This window comes from Rattus norvegicus, chromosome 20 (assembly GCF_021556685.1).
Source record: "Rattus norvegicus strain SHRSP/BbbUtx chromosome 20, alternate assembly SHRSP_T2T, whole genome shotgun sequence".
In the NCBI taxonomy this organism is placed as follows: Eukaryota; Metazoa; Chordata; class Mammalia; order Rodentia; family Muridae; genus Rattus; species Rattus norvegicus.
The window spans coordinates 34,853,670-34,878,101 of record NC_141553.1 but is presented as its reverse complement, the minus strand read 5'-3'; the positions used below and the strand labels follow the sequence as shown (position 1 = coordinate 34,878,101).

At 38.1% G+C, this 24,432-nt stretch overlaps 1 long non-coding RNA gene across 1 annotated transcript in view; it reads left to right on the top strand.

Annotated features, from left to right (window-relative positions):
* The window catches only part of LOC147998653 (uncharacterized), a 58,675-nt gene that overhangs the window by 13,947 nt on the left and 20,296 nt on the right, over nt 1-24,432 (top strand). Inside the window, exons 2-3 of the long non-coding RNA XR_015645220.1 lie at nt 6,804-6,849; nt 20,639-20,797. This is a non-coding gene — a long non-coding RNA (uncharacterized LOC147998653). The remainder of the gene's footprint in view (nt 1-6,803; nt 6,850-20,638; nt 20,798-24,432) is intronic.

The following is a 24,432-nucleotide window of genomic DNA, read 5'->3' as shown; positions in this document are numbered from 1 at the left end:
AGGTGGGCTGCCATACCCATCTTTCATTTACACTGCTTCTGGGGATTCAAACTCTAATCATTATGCTTGCACAGCAAGTAGATTAACCACTGTGCAATCTCCCTAAGCTCCGGACTATCCAATTTTTGGTTAATCACCCCTAATGGTTTTCCCCAACAGTAAATACTTAGGCTCTCTTCCCACATACTTATGAAAAATTATAATCTTCTTTAACAGTGGTCTTATTTATACAGCAGGGATGTCAACACTGAAAATGAGCAGCAAGATAAATACAAGCCCCCGCCTTGCCTTTGTATAAGAAATTACTCAAGCAAGTGATCAATAGGAATCTTTGGCCAACACATAAGCCGATTGTTAAAATTGAATAAACACTTACAGCACACCAGGTATTGAATACATATGAAGAAGAATATTAAATCATCCTTGTTATTTTGCAGGAGGCCTTGACAATAGGATTTACCTCCTCTGCATATTTGGAGAGCATAAACTTATTAAAATAATATAAAGCACAAAACTAGCTAAATAGCAAAGCAGACGTCCATTTGAATAGAGTCTGTAAATTTGCATAAGAATCATCAAAACTTCTAATGGCAATAACCAGGTAAATAGTCTATAAAAGATATTCAATAAAACATAACTGATGTTACAATAGCTTTATCCATCTGGTGTTACAGAGTCACCTGTTTGCAGAAGTTCTCATATGAGGATGTCTGCTTTCCAGAACACTGAGCTTGCTCAGTTCCAAGATCTCCCTGATTTGGGATAATTAGTGATTTTATTATACTCTGCTACAGAAATAGGAGAAACTGGAATTATTCTGCAGTAGCAGCAAAATAATCTTTTTCTTTCTCATTTCTATGAGTTTTCAGTGCGTATTGATAATATACAGCCACAACATCAAGTATTTCTACTGGCTGTGTTCACATTGTTTAAATTAAGAGAGGAACTATAACTTTGGGATTACTGATATATTAAATTAAAAAACCATGCCACAAATAATCTTGAGCCGTAAGGTGAATGGACAGACAACCCAACCAACAACAGCACATTCTGTTGGTAAATCTAAATGGCTATAGTCTGTGGCCCTCTGATGTGCCCATATAGTAGTACCCATATAGTGCCTACATGCTAGTAAAGTAGGAGAGTACATCAAGTGTGTGTTGCCTAGGAGACAATTGATGCGATCTGTAATGCTAAGACCATCATAATTATCACAAACTTCAGTTGGTACAAATTTGGGAAGAATATTAATGGTCATGGAATACATAGGTCACCCTTTCCATTTTAACAGTAAAGTCTTCTTAAAAATTTCCCTCTTCGTGTTATTCAGAATGCAAACTCTAAAGTCTGTAATATATATTATATAATATATATACACATATATGCATCACTTATTCTAATTAGCCAATTAGCACATTGTGGCAATTAATATTATATGTAATGTCTCTTATATCCAAAATGTATTACTTTTTCTGATTTAACAGGCTCTTAATGAAGACCAGATAAGCTAGAGATCACAAGCTGGAGCATCAACTGAATTTAAATTAGGAAGCCGCAGAGCTAGACTCTTAATAGCTTTGGCCAGTTCATAGAAAAGTGCTGCTGAAGTCATCCTAAATGTATTACAATGAAAAAGAGTTGCTGACTCAGCATGTTTGTTCTCTGTGGGAGTAGATAGCGCTTTCTCCCCGACCAAACTATAGAAACTAGACAGATCTATGGGACATTCGCCAAGCAGGCTAATTATTTTCCCAAATCTTGACTCTTCCCATTAAAGCAGTATTCCAAATTTATACCAAGAACCTTTTAATGGATCTTATGATACTATTAGCAAAGTTAAGCTAGGTCCTTAAGTCTTCCTTGGTTAGACTAGTCCTTAATATGAAAAAGAGTTGCACTTATCCATGTAATTCAGTCTTAGCCTCGACACCACTGTAAAGGAAACAAAATAGTGTCTGCAACAATGTTTTGACCTGCTTATATAAATTAAATATAACTTGGTCTAATTTGCTTTTCTGTTGCTGTGATAAAACTCACCAAGCAAAATTAATCTGATGGAGAGAAGGTGTATTTGTCACAACAGTCTATGAACCAGTGGCCTCTCTTGGCCTCTCACAGTACCAAGCCTCACTGCTCTTTATGAGTGTTTTTTTACCTTCAAAACTAGCACCACATGGGACATTCTTATACCTTGTCAATATTGGTTTCCAGCTTGGGATGAAGGTTTGGCCTCCTATGGACCAAAACATCTGTATCCTGGCACTGAGGAAATGCTTCCCAGAAGATTTCCCCTAAATGATGCTGAACTCTTAATAACTTCAACTGAATTTCATCACCAGCTAGCCAACATCCGCCATCCCAGGAAAGCAATGATTTCACTCAAGTGATGCTGATTTCTTGTTAAACACAACTGACTCCCAATTCAAAACATCACATCAATAGCTCTAATAGAGTCTTCAGGGAACAATCAAATTTCCCCTCTGAAACTTCACAAAGGAGACTGTAGTCACATGCATTTCTCTCACCGTGATATTCTAAGTTTCCAAAATGTCTCATTCTGCTCTGAGCACTCAATGACCTTTCCAGTACAAAGTTCACCAATCTTCTACCTTACTCTCCAGAGCAACATGAGCAAGTCTGATGTGTAGTAATATACAAGGCTTCTGCCATAGTTTGATTTTCTCTTAGTGTGACAAACAACATGACCGAAAGCAACTTGGGAGGAAAAGCTACATGACTTACAGGTCCGGTCCATCATCCATGGAAGCAGAAGCTTAATCTATGAACCTGGAGACAGGAGATGAAGCAGAGGCTTTGGAGGAATGATACTCTTCTGAAGGCTTCCTTGGTTACTTCTCTTAAACAGCTCAGAACCACCTGGCTAGGGATGGCACAACCAGCTGGGCTCTCCCTCATCAATTAGCAATTAAAAATGCCTCTACAGACCAATTTGATGGAAACAGTTCCTCAATTGAGTTTCTTTATTCTCAGCTCACTCTAATTTGTGTCAAATAAATACTATCCACCATACAACTTGTGCACTAACCACCATATATCTTATACACTAAATATAACATGAATTCCATATATACAGAGTGATCCAATCAGTTTGATTATGCTATGGTAAAATGAGATAAATATTCTCAAAGCTCAGTGGCTCAGGGCTGTGAACACTTTGTTCTGTTCAGCTTTTTCTCTCATCCATACCACAGACAATTGAAGTACTGCCCAGTTTTATCTGCTTACCAGCATTCAAGCTGGCAAGGTCATTGTGGTGTTGAATGTTGTCCACTTCATGTGAAGCTGACTTTGGCTTAGCATTGGCACATGAATGTGACAGGCATCACTTTTGTTCACAATGTTCATGGCCCAACAATTAGAGTCACACTGCCATGTGTGAGGTCAATGGGATTTAAATACATAATCCCTGCACCAAAAGGGACAAATATATCAAGAAACGACAAGGCATGGAGAGCAGAAAAATAATAAAAGCATGCTATCAATGTATCCTAGGCTGCTTCTTGAAAATATTTGGCTGAGCCATCTCTCCAGTCCTTTTGTATATAAAATATACTGATGGTCAAAATAAGACAGAGCTGAAATTTTATGTGCGCATAACATGAGATGTATGTGTGCCTCATTTTGAGCCACAGGTCAAGAAAAACAATGAAGGTTTCATCTGTCCTTCCCCACTCTCCAACAGAGTGAGTGCTCACATTCGAAAACAAAGGATTGGGGAACAATAGCAGCCATTGTTCACATGTATTCTACACACATTACAAGTATCTACCCTGAAGGCACTTATAGACAACTGAATGTTTTGTCATTTTATTAGTTGCTGCAAAATTAATAAATTGAAAACAGAATCCTCTGTGTGGCTGTATTTGGGGATCATACTGTTAAGGGAGTAATTAAGGTTAATGAGGACATAAGGCAAAGGGTCTTGTCTGATATGGCTAGTGGCCTTATGAAGGAGACAAGAAAACTTTGCTCCCAACTATGCCACCCTCTCATCTGACTGTCACACACACACACACACACACACACACACACACACACACACACACAAAAGAGACAGAGACAGAATCAGAGGGAGGGATGGACAGACAGACAGACAGACACAGACAGACAGACAGACAGACAGTACACAGGAAAGGCCTGATGAGCACATTTAAGAAAACCGATGACTTCAAGCTAGGACAAAAGCACTCACTGGAAAATCACCTGGGTACATCATGATTTCAGATACCTACCCTATAGAACTGGCGAAAAAGGTGTATATATTCCTTTTCTTTGTTTTGTGATTTTGGCATCAATGGCAGCTTTAGCAGAAAGGTGGCAAACAGCTCTTCTTACCCTGCTTCTGTCTCTGGAAGTTTCTCTATTCCATTGTTCTCTGTAGCCCTTGGCTCTGCCCCGTGGAAGTGGAAGTTCTTTTAGCATAATCTTCCTTTCCCTCTTTGGGAGGACATAGGAGTATGTGACCTTGGAAATGGAACAAATTTCATATCCTGTTTCCTTCTCATAATATAGGTCCAGCAGGCATAGTATGTTCTAAAAATTAAGTCCTTTAAAAATTGTCAAGTCTCGGCTCACAATAGTAGTCTACAAAGATTTTTGTAACTACAGTAGTTATCTGTAAAGTCCTAGAAGATGTCTAAAGTTAACAATCAGACTGAAGCACAGCTTCAAGGAGCATACTAAGAAATTAACATGTAGACTCCATCAGTTTGAAAATATTAGTGATAAACTAAGAATATCCAAGGTACATTGGGTGTCACATTAAGAAAAATAAACTATAGCATTTTCCAGAGGAGTAGTTTAACCAAGCGTGACCCAAGATTTGATTTCTCTATTTCTCTCTCCTTGGGTTTTCCATTGTCTCTCCTATCTGTAATCTGCCTGTAGTACGAGTGAATCTTTGTCTACCTGAATCTGTCTTGTACATCTTTCTCTTTGTCTCTGTACCTAACAAAGTCCATTGTTCTGTATGTATTGAGCAGAAAAGAAAGCATCACATGAAGAAGGATTCAGGATGTTTCCAGAAGTCTTTAACAAGGTTTTACAAAGGTATTGAAAGTGTCATGGCTCTGACTGACCCTAAATGACCCAGAAAACCAACAGTACTACCAACAGATTTACAAGGTCTATGTTGCTTCCAAAGGTTATGATGTGCATTTCTTTTAAAAGGTTGCTTTCAAATTATTTGCCATTTTCAAAACATACATACACGCAGGCATTACTCTCTTGGCTAGGAATGGAAGAGTACATTTGAGATTAAAGCTATACATTAACTTAGGTTGTAAAACCAGAGTAGCTGGGAAATCTAAGAAAAATTAAGTTAGTCATTAGATTGTTCTCTAAAGGGCAGGTTAAACAAACAGGCTGAGTGTGGGGTAGGGTATCACTTTTAAGTCTTAACGGTCCTATTAACTTAGGCTATGAAGTCCAGCAAAAGTTCCACTCCCTTGGAATGTAAGAGACATTTTCATATTTGCTACAGTAGAACACTACCCACTGTAAAATGATTACTATTCCATTTTGAAGGCGTATTAAATAAAATGAGGATTTCTTAACATCCAGTGTGATAACTTGATACCCAATCAAAGAAGTAACAGAGACACTGAAGAGCTCTGGGTGGCCCATGCATGCTGAACAAATAAATATACAATTCTTATCTCAAGCTCCCTGGAGAACTGACAGTATAATGCTGCATCATTTAAAATGCATATGGTTTTAAAAGGATGAATTATTTATTTCTAGAATTTTTCCACTTAATATTTTGGGACCACAGTTGCATGGAAATATACCAAGGGAAGGAAAACTACAGAGGCCAGAGGATGATAGCATGTGACTTCATTCAGTGTCATATGCCAAGAAGAGTAGCAACCGATCAAAACCTATCTCCATTCTTGAAACAACCATGATTTTAATGCCTTCTCCCTGAGAAATGTCATCTTACTCATAGAATCTAGTGGGTGTTATCTCTGGCAATTGGAAGATCTTTTAACAAAGGAATTTAGGACTACGCCCTTCATCTAAGTCACTTTTATGTTTTGAGGAGCTCCTGTTGCTGCAAGGACTTTGCAGTTTTTATCTCTTAACAGACAGAGCTTTGTTAATATGGTATGTGGGCTACTCTTGACTCTGTTTGGTACTAATTTATGAAAAAGAGATGAGCTCAAAAAAAGAACTGGCCAGTTTGCAAGCAAAAATTAGAAAGAACAATGACAGGGAAAAGCAATTGAAAGAACCTGTTAAACACAGCATTTCAGCCTTGTTCACACCATCAACCAAAGTGGAACATACACCTAATCATAAAGGAAAAATGAAATAATAAATTCTTCAATAAATGACGGAGCACATGATATAATTATATTATAACCTCCAAAAGCAAAAGAAATACTTTTAGAGAAAAAGATTTTTTTTAAAACCTTCAATGAAAGATGATGAAGTTTTCTAGTTTTTCCAACACAGTCTCCTGGAGAGGCAAACCACTTTAAAGGCCAGGATGCAAACCCTGCAGTAGGTGACTGATACAAAATGAACTCAATGGTGTTTTTAGAAGTTTCAGTGTCTCATAATGCTTTATCTGGGCACTCTTATACCATTGCTCTTTTCTTACATGCGATAGTTTCCAGTTTTGCGTTTTTATTCTATTTATGTGCTTGCCAATGTGAACATCACTTTCTCCATATTTGTTTCATGTGCTTTTTCCTTGGACCTTTACTTTTCTGTCATTGTTTGTCCTATTTTGGTTAATCTTTATCTTATTATTTTTATTTTATTTTATTTCTTTGCAGATACCTGTTTTTTTATGAGAAAGACAAAGAAAGAATGTGGACTTAGGTAAGTAGGGAGGTAGGAAAGATAAGGAAGAACTGAGAAATGGGAAACCATAATCAGAATATATTAGATGAGTATATATTTTCAGTTAAAAAATAGTGGGAAAAAATGACAAACATGACTGTAATAAAAATGAAACAAACATAATGAAATTTTCATAGAATTATATAATCCATTATAAACCTCAAATCTCTATGAAGGAAGCATGAATAGTATACTAAGTGATTAATTTGAAATGGTCACGTGTTTCCTGGTCTTGGTTCTTCTTCATCTTCTTGTCTTGATGTACAGTTAACTGGCTGTCTGAAGCCATAGTCCATTGTGATGTTCCCATTGGAGCAGGACTTCTCAGGCCCCTTTTCAAAGCCTGCCTGGACCTGCACCTGATATCGTCCCATGCCAAAAATACTTCAAAAACCCCAGCTTGACTTCTGTTCTGCAAAAACAGCCCAAACAACTGGCTTGGCCCAGAAGCATTAAGAAATGGAAGACTGACAGCAAGAAATATAACGCAGAAGTGGACTTTCGCTTTTATCTCTTAATCTTTTCCCCACTCCTTTAAGGATCCATCCTTTCTCCTATAGTGTTCTGGGCAAGACTCCTTTGCCTTCTCATGTTCATAGAAATTGATGTGTGGAAAAGTAGTGTGTTAAGCCAGGATTCATGGCACATACAGGTAATTTGAGTCCTCGTGTAGTTGAGTCAAGACAATCAAGCAGTCAACACCATCCTTAACTACGTTGTGACTTAAAAGCCAATGGATTTATGAGATCACATTTCACAAGACAAGAACTAATAATTAAAAGAAGAGGGAGGCATGCTGTAGAAAGGAAAACTCAAAGCAGCATGCTCATATTTTCTCTCATATAATACATCCCAACCACAGTGTCCTCCCCTGTCTCTATTCCCATGTGAGCCCCATCTCTCCTCTCCCCAGATCAACTCTTCCTTGGTTTCCCTTCAGAAAAGGACAGGCCTACCAAGGATATCAACCAAAGATGGCATTCCAATTTACAGTAGACTTAGCACCTCCCTTTGTACTAAGGCTGAAAGAGGCAACCCAGTAGGAGAAAAGGAGCCCCCAAGGTAGGCAAAAGAGTCAAAGACACCCTCCACTTGCACTGTCAGAAGTCCCACAAGAACACCAAGCTACAGAACCTTAACATATGAAGAGGACCTAGGTCAGACCCACAGCATGGTCATTTTTTGTCCCTTGTCTCATGATAAAGCTTCATATTCTATAATGGCCATTTCACCCCCTTAACTCTTGAAGATAGATGTAGATCTGAAACAAAAAAGGTCTCTCCCATCTTCTGCAGAGTCAAAATTGACTAAGCCTACTTCCTTCCATGAACTACTGTTCTCCAAGTTCTCTTTAGAGAGGCAATCATTGCAGAGGAGACTAACCAGTTTCAGAGTTTGAAATGTTTCACACTCCCTAGAGTATGAAATGAAAGATCAGGCAAACTTAAGCCAGAACTTGAAATCTCAGAGCCGTTAATAGGCTTGGAAGTTGACCAAGAACTTCTGATAGCTACAATTTAATACAACGTTTTCCCCCTGCGTCAAGCTGGCTCTCAGGCGATACAAATGGTATGCAATTCAGGTGAGTGAACACAAATGGCTCACGATGCCCCTTTTAGACAATTCTGGGGAACCAAGAAGTAACAGGCTCCATTGCAGCCTTTCAACTTTTAATCATTCTTTCTGCGATTCAGTGTTATCACCTGTAAAGTTTCAAAAAAAAAAGTTCCGTTTGTGTTTCATACAGATTCTTAGATACCACCTTAAAATACACATTTGAATAAATATTCAAAACCCATTGTGACAAAGAAGACCAAAAAGAAATATGGAAATATTTATAGGGTATATTTTCATGGCCTTTGGTCTCTCAATCATGTTCATTTCTCTCTAAATAAGTCATTCACAGAGAAAGAGGGAGAGAGAGATAGGGAGAGAGAGAGAGGGAAAGAGAGACTGAGAGAGACTGAGAGAGAGAGACCTTTAGACTAGTTATTTGGATCCATTTGTGCAATTAACATAAATTATCAAGAGCAGCCATTTAAAATTCCTGATTTTTCACAATCCACAAGAATATAGGATTTATATAATGACAAGAATGTTAAAAAGCATGCACATAATTTTATCTGAAACATAGATTTATAAACTACAAAAATGCTGTTTTTTATGTGGAACGGAAATAACATTATGATCAGCAATTATTAGATTAAATAACCCTGTGCCAAGAGGCTAAATTACTAACATGTGAGACTGTTGGACTCTTAGAAACATTTGTGTGATAAGAATTCAACAGTCTCAGTTTAGATAAGCATAACTCTGTGGTCTCAGGAATAACCATTTACTCACAGTTCCATTTCTTATCAATTCTTCCTGGGAAACTACAAAATATCAAATCACAATACTAACCTCATACAAAGTGAGAGAAAGTATATTATTCCTACAACAATGTGTACCATTATAAAGTAGAAATGTTAATACGCATGGCTTTAAATCTTAAACACGTCTCTTTCACTATATTTGTAAGTTTGGTGTAATTTCTATCCTTATAACCTTGGAATGAGAGGAGCCTGCTATTACTACTGTGAAATCCTGGTTCGAACACACAGAGAAATAATGCATCTGGTAGAAACTTAAGCTACCAATATCGAATGACTGTTGATTTTGGACATGATGGCTGTGTTCCAGTTGAAATTCACATAAACAGAAATCACAACCATACACACAGCTATATAAAATAACCTGCTCAGGAGAAAAATGTTATAAATAACAGATACAGTTAAGTGGAATTTATTTATAACACTCTGAAAATTATCACCGCTAAGACTGGTGAGTCACAGTGGAGTTAATGTCTATCTCATCAGAAGACAGAACATTTCTTCTTAGTTACTTCCAGTCAGAATGGGGCCACACAGTTCTAAGGAGAGCCTGTAACTCAGGCCACTGCGTCACTGCATTATGGGAAAGACACTGACAAACATACAGGGTCCTCAACTCGGTACACACAAAAAAACTTGTATTCACGGAAACGGCCTTTCCCATTATAGATTCAACTTTTCAAAGGTAGCTTGAATCAACACTTTCTACTAATTAAAATGTAACAAATGTAACGAAACAATCAAGTTACCTATAATTTCTCCACTTTTGTATAGAGTGGTATATTCTGATGCTGGTTAATGTAGGGATAAAGGAATCATCATTTCAGAATATAAACAAGAGTAAGCTTGCTAAATGTCTATGCTGTGGTGTTTGCCACAACCTAAATGTACATCAACCCACAACGTCCACATTTTGGGTTTTTCCTATAGAAATAAACTAAAAATACTTGTGAAATTACAGGGCTCTTATTTCATTAATAAATTTCAAATGAGCTAAAATTTCACCGGTATAAAAAATTTAATGTAAATTAAGATCTACTCATAGTAGCCACTACAAAATATCCAACAACGAGGGAGATGGGCATATATATGTCCCAGGAGTAGAACACTTGTCTAGCATTCAATAGGTCCTAAAGTCAATCCTCAACACTGAGGAGGAAAATGACAAAAATACCAGACCTTGCTGCATATTGACTTATCATATGACACATTACAGTGTGTTTAGAGCAGATTACAGTGTGTTTGATCATATAGAACACACACAAATTGAAGTCTGGTTTAGTTCCCCCCACACACATCCCTATTCTGCTGGCCACTTTCTTGTGCATTGTGCATTATTTAGCTTTAAATATCAAAATATAATCTCATCATACAATACCCTAAATGGCCTCACATATTCTTAATGGGTTAGCATTTAGGGTAAGTGTACTCTATTTACAAAGCTATCACATATTTCCAATTTCCTTAAGCATCCCTTTCATGAATACCTAGAGAACACTCGGTTAAATATGAGTAGATACTGCAATGGATAAGGAATAAGATAAAGAACAAGAATTAAGACATGCAACATGCACAGACTTAGCTTAATAAAAGTTCTGTGTATATTTTAGGTCCCAACATGTATAGTGTGTGTGTGTGTGTGTGTGTGTGTGTGTGTGTGTGTGAGAGAGAGAGAGAGAGAGAGAGAGAGAGAGAGAGAGAGAGCACATGCATGCACACATGTGTGTTTATGCTCATAGGCACAATGCTGGTTTGCATGTGTGTGCATGTATGTCTTTGTGTCTCCTTCTGATATCAGCAAGTTTTTTTTTTTAGCAGAATTCTTGTTTTTGCTAAGCCTTGTCTTATCTTTATTCTTAGAAGTTACAATTGACACACAACATGTTAAAGTTCTCTTCATCAGGCTCCATAAAAGGGAAAGAAGTGAGCAGATCTCCAACCCGTGGGGATGATATCCAGAGAAGAGCATCAGACATGTGCAGACTTGCAAGAGAGTTTTGCATTTTTGCCTAGATGGTTTTGCAAGGTTGCCATATTTTTCACCTCTATTAACTTAATAAATGCCCCAACTCTCTCATCCACATCACAGCATTGGGAGCAAAGCTCTGGCAGGCCCACTCTGAGATGGTAATAGACTGCCTCAGAAATAAATATTATGTTTGCTTATCTCATTAATCTTGGCCATTCCTTCCTTTCACTCAGGCAGCCGGCTGCAGAGCAGACTTATACATGTGGCAGAATTATAGGAAAATTGCCACTCAGACTTAGAAAATGAGCCTTTCCCACTTTGTGACAACCATTTATCTCTCTGCCATCAGGAAATATCTAAAATATTTATGTGGGCCTTATCTGAAAGATGAATTTCTGCTAAGTCTGTCTCGGGGCTGTCAGTATCTTTTTAACCTTTGAAAGGAAATGCTATCTTTTCCAAACAGGCACATCTTACTTGCCAAGGGTCATGCTGTGACCACTTAAAACAATTACCCAAAAACTTTGGCAAACTACCACAGTCCTCTTTTTTAAAACACGACCTCATTCCTAAGTAAGGCACAAAAAATATGTATCAAGTGGATTCAGCCGCACTGAAAATTAACACTCAATGAAGCAGGCAGAAAAAAAAAATGAAAGGAAAATTATTCAATTTGCCTTTAGGTTAGTTCAAATGACAAAAGTATAACAGATTTCAACCAAGCTTCCACTTTTATATTCTTTTGCATGATAAAAAACAAATACTGAAAGGGGTGTGTTCTATGTAAATCTCTCCAGCATTACGATCTCTCCAATTATCAACCTCTCCTTACTGTGACTGCTCTAATTGTCTGACCTTTGTGGTTCTCTCCCTGACCTCCATACACATTTATATGTAAGCTGCTCTTTTTTTCTGTTATTCCAGGGGACTTTTACTTTTTATTGGTGATTCTTTCTTGTTTGCTTCTGTTTTAATGAGACCTCATACATTGCCTATTCATCACAAACAGCCTATTTTGCTTTCCTGCATGCTGTTGGCAATAACTCTCTAAAATCTATGTAATCTGTATCTGGCAAAGCTCCTTGAATGGGCTTGAGTGAGTCTATCCTTAAGTCAAGCATTAACTATAACCCAAAGTTCCTAGGTACAGGGTATTTCAAGATACTCCACGCTGGATGCTTCTTCCCTGAACTTCTTTGCTGTCCTGCAGATTAGGATCTGCCCTCTCCTCTCCTCTGGGATTGGGGTTAATCTGCATCATTAGTTACCTGCCACGGGCTTCTAGTTGGAATGCCCATGGAAGAACAGCTACAGGAACTTGGCCCAAGAGTCAGATAAAGCAGGACATTGTTATTGGTTCCTTCTTCCTTATGGTCCCCATGGCCATCCCAGGAGATGGGCTCTACACAGCTACCATTATCTGGTTCTGCAAGGTTTCATCCTATTGCCACTTGGATGTAGGAGTGTAACAGAACCTCGTGTTTGTAGCCCTGGAGTTCTGAGCTAATTCTATTGAGTTGCAGTAAATACCCTCTTCAGATTTAAATTCATCAAATTTTGTTTTGTACACATTGCTGTTAATCATCTTGCTTTCTCATTTTTTGTATTGGTTTACATTTCAAATGATATTCCCCTTCCCAGTTTCCCCTCCACAACCTTCCAATCCATTTTCCCCTCTACCCCTCACCTTTGATTTTATGAGGGTGCTCCTCCACCCACTCACCCACTCCCACCTCACTGCTCTATCATCCCCTTATGCTGGGCATCAAGCCTTCACAGGACCAAGGGCTTCCCCACCCCTTGATGACAAATAAGGCCATCTACTACTACATATGTTTCTGGAGCTATGGATCTTTCCATGTATAGTCTTTAGTTAGTAGATGAAGATAATCACAGCCAACCATCAGACTGAGCCCAGGAACCCCAACGGAAGAGCTAGGGGAAGAACTAAAGGAGCTGAAGGGGACTGCAACCCCATAGGAAGAACAATATCAACTAATCAGACTACCCAGAGCTCCCAGGGACTAAGTCACCAACCAGTTTTCTCAATTTTTGAACATCAGAAACATAAAGTAAACATTTCGACTTTTATTTTTCCTGTGACATTTTACATAGGTATGCAGCCAATGGTTTGAGCCAAAATAAAATCATAAGTAAGTCATGTTTTAAGTTCTAAAAATTATTTTCAGTACTTGAATGAAATTTTTTCTACATTTTCTTTTTCAAGCGTTTCCTACATGTACAAGCAAATGTGATAATACCCACCTCCCAGTTTTCACATCCAAATCTCCCTTAAAATCCTACAACATGTCCCCCTCTGAATTTTATGTCTTCTTTTCCTAATAAGTCCCAAGGTCTAGTTAGTTCTGCCCATATGTATGTGAGTATAAGGCCATTCACTGGAGCATGGCAAGCCTACCAGTGGACACAGGTTCAAAAAAAAAAAAAAGAATCACTCTTTTCAAGTGTCTGTCAACTGCAAACTGCTCCCATTGAGGAGGAGGACATGAAGACTACCTTTTTCATCTAGAAAAAAATTAGAATTTGGAGGTTTCTAATTTTGTATACATCTTGTGAAGTAATCACAGCTGCTACAAGTTCATGAATGCAATAGCCACAATATGTCCAAAGACAATCTCAAAGCATCCCATTCTATTCTACAGATCTAACATTCTCTCTATCTCTTCTTCTACAATGTCCCCTGAGCCTTAAAAGGAAGGGAGTTCTAGGAAGAGTGATGACTACTTAGAGTCATACCGTCTCAGTATCTTGATCATTTATATATCTACACCAACTGTTTACTATAGTAAGAAGTTTCTCTGACCAAGGTTGGAAGCAGCAAAGAATTATGGGTACAAATATAGACATAGAATACACCTTGTGCTTCAGGTTTGTGCCTGCACCTGGAGCTGACCCTATGACATAGCTCTCTGTACCTAGAGCCTGTGGAGAGAGAGCTGGATTTTCAAACGTGAGAACAAATCTGAGAGCGCAGATCCCATGGGGAGAGAGCTTAATTCTCAGAAGTGCAGACAATTCCAAGTGCACAGGTTAGACTACCACTTCTGCTCACATTCCTGGTCCAAGAGGAATCCACCTGGAACCCTTGGACACAGGAACCAAGGAGCAATCTGGGACAGGACAATTTTGGTTTTCACCTGCACACGGAGCTGACTCAGTCCAATTTCTCTCTGTACGCAGTCTCCAGGAGTGCTGAAACACACTCTTACAGGGGGGAAAGCCACTGTCAGAGACAGCAAGCACAAGCCCAGCTAACACCAGAGATAAACAAATGGAAAGAGGCAAGGACAAGAACCTAAGCAATAGAAACCAAGGCCACTTGGAATTATCAGAACCCAGTTCCAGCACACAGCAAGCCCTGAATACCTCAACACACCAGAAAAGCAAGATTTTGATCTAAATTCACAACTCAGGATGATGTTAGAGTACTTGAAGGACATAAGTAACTCCCTTAAAGAAACACAGGACAACAAAGGTAAACAAGTAGAAGCACTTAAAGAGAAAACACAGAAAAAAATCCCTTAAAGAATTATAGAAAAAGACAAACAGGCAACAGAATAGAACAAAACCATCTATGATCAAAAATTGGAAAGAGAAAGAATAAAGAAATCACAAGGAGAGACAACCCTGGGGATAGAAAACCTAGGAAAGAGACCAGGAGTCATAGATGCAAGAATTACCAACAGAATACAAAAGAAAGAAGAGAGAATCTCAGTGACAGAAAATACCAGAGAAAACATTGATAACAACCATCAAAGAAATGTCAAATGCAAAAAGTTCCTAACCCAAAACATGCAGGAATTCCAGGGCACAATGAAAAGATCAAACCTAAGGAAAATAGGTATAGAAGACTGTGAATATTCCCAAATTAAAGGGTCAGTAAACATCTTCAACAAAATCCCAGAAGAAAATTTCCCTAATCTAAAGAAAAAGATGCCCATAAATATACAAGAAGACTACAGAACTCCAAATAGATTGGTCCAGAAAAGAAATTACTCCTGTCACATAATAGTCAAAACAACAAATGCACAAAACAAGAAGAGAAAGAATATTAAAAGCAGTAAGGGAAAAAGCTCAAGTAACATATAAAGGCAGATCTATCAGAATTACACCAGACTTCTCACCAGAGATTATAAAAGCCAGAAGATCCTGAGCAGATGTCATACAAACACTAAGAGAACACAAATACCAGCCCAGGTTACTATATCCAGCAAAACTCTCAATTAACATAGATGGAGAAACCAAGATATTCCATGAGAAAACCAAATTTACACAATATCTTTCCACAAATCCAGCCCTACAAAGGATAATAGATGGAAAACTCCAACACAAGGAGGGAAATTACACCCTAGAAAAAGCAACAAAGTAACCTAATTTCAACTAAGCCAAAGGAAGTAGCCACACAAACATAAGTCTACCTCTAACAACAAAACTAACAGGAAAGAAAGCGGTCATTGATCTCTAATATCTCTCAACATCAATGGACTCAATTCTCCAATAAAGAGACATAGACTAACAGACTGGATACAGGAAACACACCTCAGTGACAAAGATAGATACTATCTTAGAGTAAAAGGCTGGAAAACAATTTTCCAAGCACATGGTCCCAAGAGAAAAGCTGGAGTAGCCATTCTAATATCGAATAAAATTGACTTTCAACCAAAAGTTATCAGAAACGTAAGGAAGGACACTTCATATTCATCAAAGGAAAAATTCACCAAGATGAACTCTCAATCCTGAATATGCTCAAAATACAAGGGCACCTAGAATCATAAAAGAAACCTTACTAAAGCTCAAAGCACACATTGTATCTCACACAATAATAGTGTGAGACTTCAACACCCCACTCACAGCAATGGAAAGATCATGGAAACAGAAACTAAACAGAAGTCATGAACCAAATGGATTTAACAGATATCTATAGAACATTTCATCCTAAAACAAAAGAATAATACTTTCTTCTCAGCACCTCATGGTATGTTCTCCAAAACTGACCATATACTTGGTCACAAAACAGGCCTCAACAGATCAAGAAGATTGAAATGACCCCATGTATCCTAGCAGATCACCATGGACAAAGGCTTGTCCTTAATAACAACAAAAATGACACATGGAAGGTGAATAGTGCTCTACTCAATAATAGCTTGATCGAGTAAGAAATAACGAAAGAAATTAAAGCCTTTTTTAGAATTTCAATAAAATGAAAGCACAGCATACCCAAACGTATGAGACACAATGAAAGCAGTGCTAAGAGGAAAATTCAGCAATGAGTGCCTCCAAAAAGGAACTGGAGAGAGCATAGACTAGCAGCTTGACAGCACTCTTAAAAGCTCTAGAACATAAAGAAGGAAAAATGCCCAAGAGGAGTAGAAGGCAGGAAATAGTCAAATTCAGGGTTGAAATCAACCAAGTAGAAACAAAAAGAACTATAAAACCAGGGTTGGGGATTGAGCTCAGTGGTAGAGCACTTGCCTAGCAAGCGCAAGGCCCTGGGTTCGGTCCCCAGCTCCGAAAAAAAAAAAAGAACTATAAAACCTATCAACAAAACCAAGAGTTGGTTCTTTGAGAATATCAATAAGAGGGATAAACCCTTAGCCAGACTTACCAGAGGACACAGTGAGAGTATCCCAATTTACAGAATCAGAAAGGAAAAGGAAGACATAACAGAAAATGCAGAAATTAAAAAAAATTATCAGATTCTACTACAAAAGCCTATACTCAAAAAAAAAGTGGAAAATCTGGATGAAATTTTCTAGACAGATACCAGGTACCAAAGTTAAATCAGGATCAGAAAAACTGTCTAAATGGTCCCAAAACTCCTTAAGTAATAGAAGAAATCATTAAAAGTTTCTAACCAAAAAAAAAAAAAAAAGTGCAGGACCAGATGGGTTTAGTGCAGAATTCTATTAGACCTTCATAGAAGACCTAATACCAATACTGTCCAAACTATTCCACAGAATAGAAACAGAAGGAATACTACCCAATTCCTTCTCTGAAGACAAAATTATGCTTATAACTAAAGCACACAAAGACCCAACAAAGAAAGACAACTTTAGACCAATTTCCCTTATGAATATCAATGTAAAAATAATAAAATTCTTGCAAACCAAATCCAAGTACACATCAAAACAAGCATCCATCAGGATCAAGAAGGGTTCATCCCAGGAATACAGGGATGGTGCAATATACAGATTCCATCATCATAATCCACTAAGTAATCAATGCCAAAGAGAAAAACCACATGATCATATCATTAGACAATGAGAACACATTTGACAAAGTCTTGGAAAATCAGGAATTCAAGGCCCATATCTAAACATAATAAAAGCAATATACGGCAAACCAGTAGCCAACATCAAACTAAATGGAAAGAAATTTGAAGCAATTCCACTAAAATAGAGACTAGACAAGGCTTCCCACTCTCTCCCTACTTATTCAATGTAGTACTTGGAGTCACAGCCAGAGCAATCAGAAGAATGTCAAAGGGATGCAAATTGGAAAGGAAGAAGTCAAAATATCACTATTTGTAGATGATATGATAGCTTACTTAAGTGATCACACAAATTTCCCCCAGAGATATCCTACAGCTAATAAACAACTTCAGCAAAGTGGTTGGGTACAAAATTAACTCACACAAATCATTAACCTTTCTCTACTCAAAAGATAAACAGGCTGAGAAAGGAAATTAGGGAGATGACACCCTTCACAATAGTCACAAATAACATAAAATACCTTGTGACTCTAACCAAGGAAGTGAAAATCTATATGATAAGAACTTCACGTCTCTGAAGAAAGAAATTGAAGATCTCAGAAGATGGAAATACCTTCCATGCTCATGGACTGTCAGGATTAATATAGTAAATATGTCCATTTTGCCAAAGGCAGTCTACACATTCAATACAATCCCCATCAAAATCCCAACTCAATTCTTCCTAGAGTTAGAAAGAGCAATTTGCAAATTCATTTGGAATAACCAAAAACTCAGGATAGTGAAAACTATCCTCAACAATAAAAGAAATTCTGAGGGAATCGCCATCCCTGACCTCAAGCAGTATTACAGAGCAATAGTGACTAAAAACCGTATGGTATTGGTATCGAGACAGGTCGTTAGATCAGTGGGGAAAAAATTGAAGACACAGAAATGAACCAACACACCTATGGTCACTTGATCTTTGACCAAGAAGCTAAAACCATCCAGTGAAAAAGAAGAGAGCATTTTCCACAAATTGTGCTGGTTTAACTGGTGGTCAGCATGTAGAAGAATCAAAATTGATCTATCCTTATTGCTCTGTACAAAGCTTAAGTCCAAATGTATCAAGGACCTCCACATACAACCAGATACACTCAAACTAATAGAAGAAAAAGTGAAGGAGAGCCTCAAACATGTGATTACTAGGAAACATTTCCTGTACAGAATACCAATGGCTTATGCTCTAAGACCAAGAATAAACAAATGGGACTTCATAAAATTGCAAAGCTATGTAAGGCAATGGACACAATCATTAGGACGAAGTGGCAACCAACAGATTGGGAAAAGATCTTTAATATTTCTACATCCAATAGAGGGCTAATATCCAAAATATACAAGGAATTCAAGAAGTTAGACTCCAGAAAATCAAATAACCCTATTTAAAATGGGGTACAGAGCTAAACAAAGAATTCTCAGCTGAGGAATATCAAATGAACGAGAAGCACCTAAAGAAATGTTCAACATCCTTAGTCATCAGGGAAATGCAAATCAAAACAAACCTGAGATTCTAACTCATACCAGTCAGAATAGCTAAGTTCAAAAATTCAGGGGACAACAGATGCTGGCAAGGATGTGAAGAAAGAGCAACACTCTTCCATTTTTGGTGGTATTACAAGCTGGTACAACCACTCTGGAAATCAGTCTGGAGGTTCCTTAGAAAATTTGACATAGTACTAACTGAGTACCCAGCTGTACCACTCCTGGGCATAGACCCAAAAGATACTCCAACGTACAACAAAGACACGTGCTCCACTTTGTTTCTAGCCATTTTATTTCTAATAGCCAAAAGCTGGAAAGAGCCCAGATGTCTCTCAACCAAAGAATGGATACAGAAAATGTGGTACATTTATAGAATGTAGTACTACTCAGCTGTTAAAACAATGACTTCATGAAATTTATAGGCAAATGGGTGGAACTAGAAAATATTCTGAGTGAGGTAATCAAATCACAAAAAACCACATATGGTATGCAATCACTGATAAGTAGATATTAGCCCAAAAGCTTGGATTACCCAAGGCAATCCACAGACCACATGAAGCTCAAGAATTGGACAACCAAAGTATGGAGTCCTTCTTAGATAGTGGAACAAAAATATTCATAGAAGGAAATACAGAGACAATGTGTGGAGCAAAGATTGAAGGAAAGGTCATCTAGAGACTGCCCCACCTTGAGATTCAGCCCATGTACATACAGCCACCTAACCCAGACAGCGTTGCTGATGCCAAGAAGTATATGCTGAGAGGGGCCTGATATAGCTGTCTCCTGAGAAGCTGTGGGAGAGCATGACAAATACAGAGGTGCATGCTCCCAGCCAACCATTGAACTGAGAGCGGTGACCCCATTGGAGGAATTAGAGAAGGGATTTAAAGAACTGAAGAGGTTTGCAACCCCATAAGACATGTTGGGCACCAATGGAAAGGGAAGGTTCAACCCTACCCCCAGTGTAGGGCAATGTCAGGGCGGGATGGTGGGAAGAGGTTAGTGAATGGGTGGAGGAACACACTCATAGAAGAAGGGGGAGGGGAGATGGTATAGGGGTCTTTATGGACAGGAAACTAGGAAAGGGCATAACACTTGAAATGTAAATTAATTAAAACTATCCAATAGAATACACCTTGCAACAGTATGATTTTGCAAAATAGTCATAGTATATTCTACCCTAGAAAGCCTATATTACAAGGTTATCTCTCTCCCTCTCCTCTCTTTCAAAAAACAAGAAATATGATAGAACACAAAAGTAAAACTCAAAACAACTAAAGACCAATTAAGACAAAAAAAATTCCAAAACAAAGCAACAGGAACTGAAAAGTTCACAAAACAACAAACAAGCAACAACAACAACAAAACAAACAAACAAACAAAAAACAGTATTGAGAGACACCATTGAAGAAACTGAGTTTACTTATCCACTGGGTGCCAGTTACAAATTGAAAGCTTCTTGGTTAGAACTAGGGACTTATATCTACTTCTAGGACCCTATATTTCAATTCTAGGATTATGTCTAGCTTGAATTTCTCCAAGTTTTGGGTATGCTGACATAGACATTGTAAATTCATATATTTTACCAGTTCTATTGTATCTGGAAGACACCTAATTCTTTGGAGTTATCTATTACCTCTGGGTTTTGATATCTTTCTGCCTCTTCCTATTGAACAGATCTCTGAACCTTGAGAGAAGGTTTTAATGGACATACCCCATTCATACGGGAGTGCTTCAAAGTTTCTCAATCTCCGAACACTGTCCAGTTATGGATCTCTGTGATAATTACCATCTACTGCAAGAAACAGCTTTCTCTCAGGCACAACTTTGATACGGGTAAATGAAGCACTCATTTATGCATACAGCATTATTTTATTGGTATTTTATTGGTATTCTCCTTCAGTAAAATACTTCAGTACTAGGGCTCTCTCCACTAAGCCCACCATATCAGGTTCTTGGCTGTTTTATCAGTTTCCTCATAAAATGAAGGTTAAATAAAAAAGAATGTTTGCTTAGTTCCATAATATTGCGCAACTCCTACACTGGGATATCTCTCAGACTTTCTAGCTGAGTCGTTTTCATTAGTACCATTCTTCTCCAGTAGTTTGCACAATGTCCTCTAGAACCATGAATGCTAGTCAGTAGGATGAAGCATCTTGACTTCTCCATATTTGATGACATAAGTAAGCCTTCTCTAGCATTAGTGTCTTACCATCAGGTTGTGGAGAGCAACCAATAACCTTAGAAATACCGTTATATTTGGTGTGCTCCATGGGACAGCTTTGGCCAATGATTGAACAAGATATAATCCGTTGCTGGCACAGGCAGTTTTACTTGGTGGTATAAGATATTTAGATGGTGCACTGTCTCCCGTATTTGGTGACTCTGTTTAGATTCACTCTGTATATATACATATATTAGGCATCTTAATACAGTAATAGGTTTCCATACAGTTCTTCAAATTGCCTTTGGTATTGGTTGACTTCATTTTCTCCTTTACGGAGCTCTCCTATCCCATTCATATTTAATATTGTCATTCAAGTGTCTCTGAGTCTCCATAAAAAATATTCTATTGTATGTTCCTTGGACATCCTCTCCTTTCCGGCAGTCCAAATTTTTAGAACATCAAAGCTATCATCCACATAAGAAAGAAAACATACAATGTTTATCTTTTGTAGGTCTGAGTAAGCATGGGGTTGTTCCTAGCTTCAGCCATTTCCTTACAATTTCAGAATTTCACTTTTAACTTCTGAGTAATATATCATAAATTTATCATGTTTTTATTATCCATTCTTGAATTGCTGAACAGCTAGACCATTTCCAGTTTCTATTATGAACAGAGAATTCTGTGAACATGGATGAACAAGTGACTCTATAGGAAGATATAGGGTGTGTGTGTGTGTGTCCACACACAAGTGAAATAAATGAATTTTGAGGTAGATCTATTTCCAGACTCCTGAAGAACCATTGATTTTCCCAGCAGCTGTAAAAAAGTTTATACTCTGACTTTCCCTGCATCCTTGACAGTGTATGATGTCACTGCTTTGATTGCCTTGGCAATTTTAACTGTGATAAGATGAAATCTCAAAGTAGTTTGATTTTGTATTTCCCTCAGGAGCAAGGATACAGAAGTTTTCTCTAGGTCTTTTGTAGCTATTTCTTGTTGCATCGCCTAAGAACTCCGCTTAGATTTGTACACCATTTTAGTTGCGTTTTTATTTTCTTGAAGTTTAGTTTTACTTAGTTCCTCATATCCTGACCTATAAGGGTTATCGTGTCGGGCATCCGTTTTGCCAAAGGGCTCAGCTGCTAGGGGAAGCAGGACTTGAGAAGTTTGACAGCATTTACCCCACGCCATCACCCGTGCAGATGATGGACTCTAGGGAAGCCCCAGGACACCACAGTGGAGTTAGGCAAGCACAGTCTGAGGTTCTAGGGACCCAGAGCCTTCATCGAGGATGGGGCCATGTGGTTGTCAGACTCGCAGGCATCTCAGAGCTGCTGGGAGCCTCAGAAGAGCTGAGAACAGAGTGGGGGCCACAGGCTGGATTTAGCCAATGGGGAAAGAGAGGAGGACTGGATGATCCCTAAAGGAGAGTCTTTGGGTTGAAGGTAGCAGGCTGTAGGCTTGGTGGTAGCCTTGGCTAGGAGCGTAGAGAAACCTTCTTCACAGGAGATTAGACAGCTTCTCTGTAGGTGAAGGCCTTCTCCATGGCTTCCCACAGTGAGTCCCAATGAAAGGGGTAGTCCGTGGTTTTAAGGCATTTATTTACATTGTGGAAAGTAAATTTATAGAACTATCCCCCCTTTCTCAGGGTGGGCCTGAGGTTCAATACCTTTTGCAAGGAGGGGTGTCTTAGAAGAAAAGGTTATTGACTAAGCCTTCAGGCCTTTAGTTACCTCATTATAATGACTGTCACATCCTCTACCTGTGGAGGGGCTTGGGGCATTGCCCTTAAATGACTGATGGCTGCAAATCTATGGAGGTCTACAGCTAGTGATGGGCCTGGTTCCCTAGGAGTCAGGCAAATTGCCTACTTTCCCTTCAGGGTCACCAGGGTTTCTAGCCTCAGTTCAACCAGGAACTACAGTGCCTTTCACAGTCCCACACTGACCCTCTATCAGATATAAAATTGGTAAAAATCATTTTCCATTCTGTAGGCTGCTGCTTTGCCCAAATGATGGTGTCCTTTGCCATAACAGAAGACTTTCAGCTTCATAAGCTCCCATCTATCAATGTTGTACTTAGTGCCAATGTCATCCATGTTCTCTTTTGCTTTTGCCTTTCTGTGCCAATATGTTCAATCACCTAGGCTAATTTCTTTTCTGTCAGATTTAGGGTATATGGTCTTATGCTAAGGTCTTGATCCATTTGGAGTTGAGTTTTATGAAGGATGAGAAATATAAACCTATGTGCATTCTTCTACATGCAGTCATCCTGTTTGAGAAGCACTATTTCTTAAAGATGTTTTTCTCTTCAGTTTCTGTTTTTGGCTTCTTTTCAAAAGTCATATGTCCATAAGGATCTGGCTGGCTTCCAGCCTGTCTGATTTTATGCCAACAGCTCATTGTTTTTTATTACTATAGTTCCATAAGACAACTTGAAATTTGGATCAACATTATACCCAACAGCTCTATTATTATTCAATATAGCTTTAGCAATCCTGGATTTTGGGTGTTTCTATATGAAGTTGAAGGTCATCTTGCCACTTTAATAAAGAACCGTGTTGAAATTTGGATGGCAGTTGCATTGAATAGGTAGATTACTTTTGGTAGGATGAACATTTTTACTATATTAATTCTACCGATCCATCACCAGGAGAGACCTTCTCATATTCTGGTGTCTGCTTCAATATCTTTCATCAATGTTTTAAGTTTTTATTATATAAGTCTAGCTTGCTTTGTTAGAGATATCCCAAGAAATTTTTGAGGCTATTGTGAAAGATATTGTTTCCATGATTTCTTTCTAAGTATGTTTGTTCTTTGTTAGATAGGAAGGTTACTGAGTTTTGTGTCCTGCTACACTGTGAAAAGTGTTTATCACATGTGGGAGTTTCCTCTTGGAGCTTTTTAGGTGATTTATTTACATAATTATGTCATCTACAAATATAGATACTTTCACTTCATCCTTTCCCCTTTATCTCCTTCCATCGTCTTATTGTTCTAAGACTCATGTAATAATTGAATATATAATGGAAAGAAGAGATAATATTATCATGTTTCCAATTCTACTGGAAATGCTTCCAGTTTCTCTCCATTTAGGTCTATGTTGGCTGTAAACTCTCTATAAATTGCCTTTATTATGTTCAGGTATGTCGCTTGTATCCCTAGTCTCTCCAGAAATTTTTTAAAAAGGAATGATAGATTTTGTTAAGCACATTTTCTATATCTAATGAGATGATCACATGGTTTTTGTCTTCTATCCTCTTTATGGGGTGGATTATGTTTTTTGATTTATGTATATTAAACTG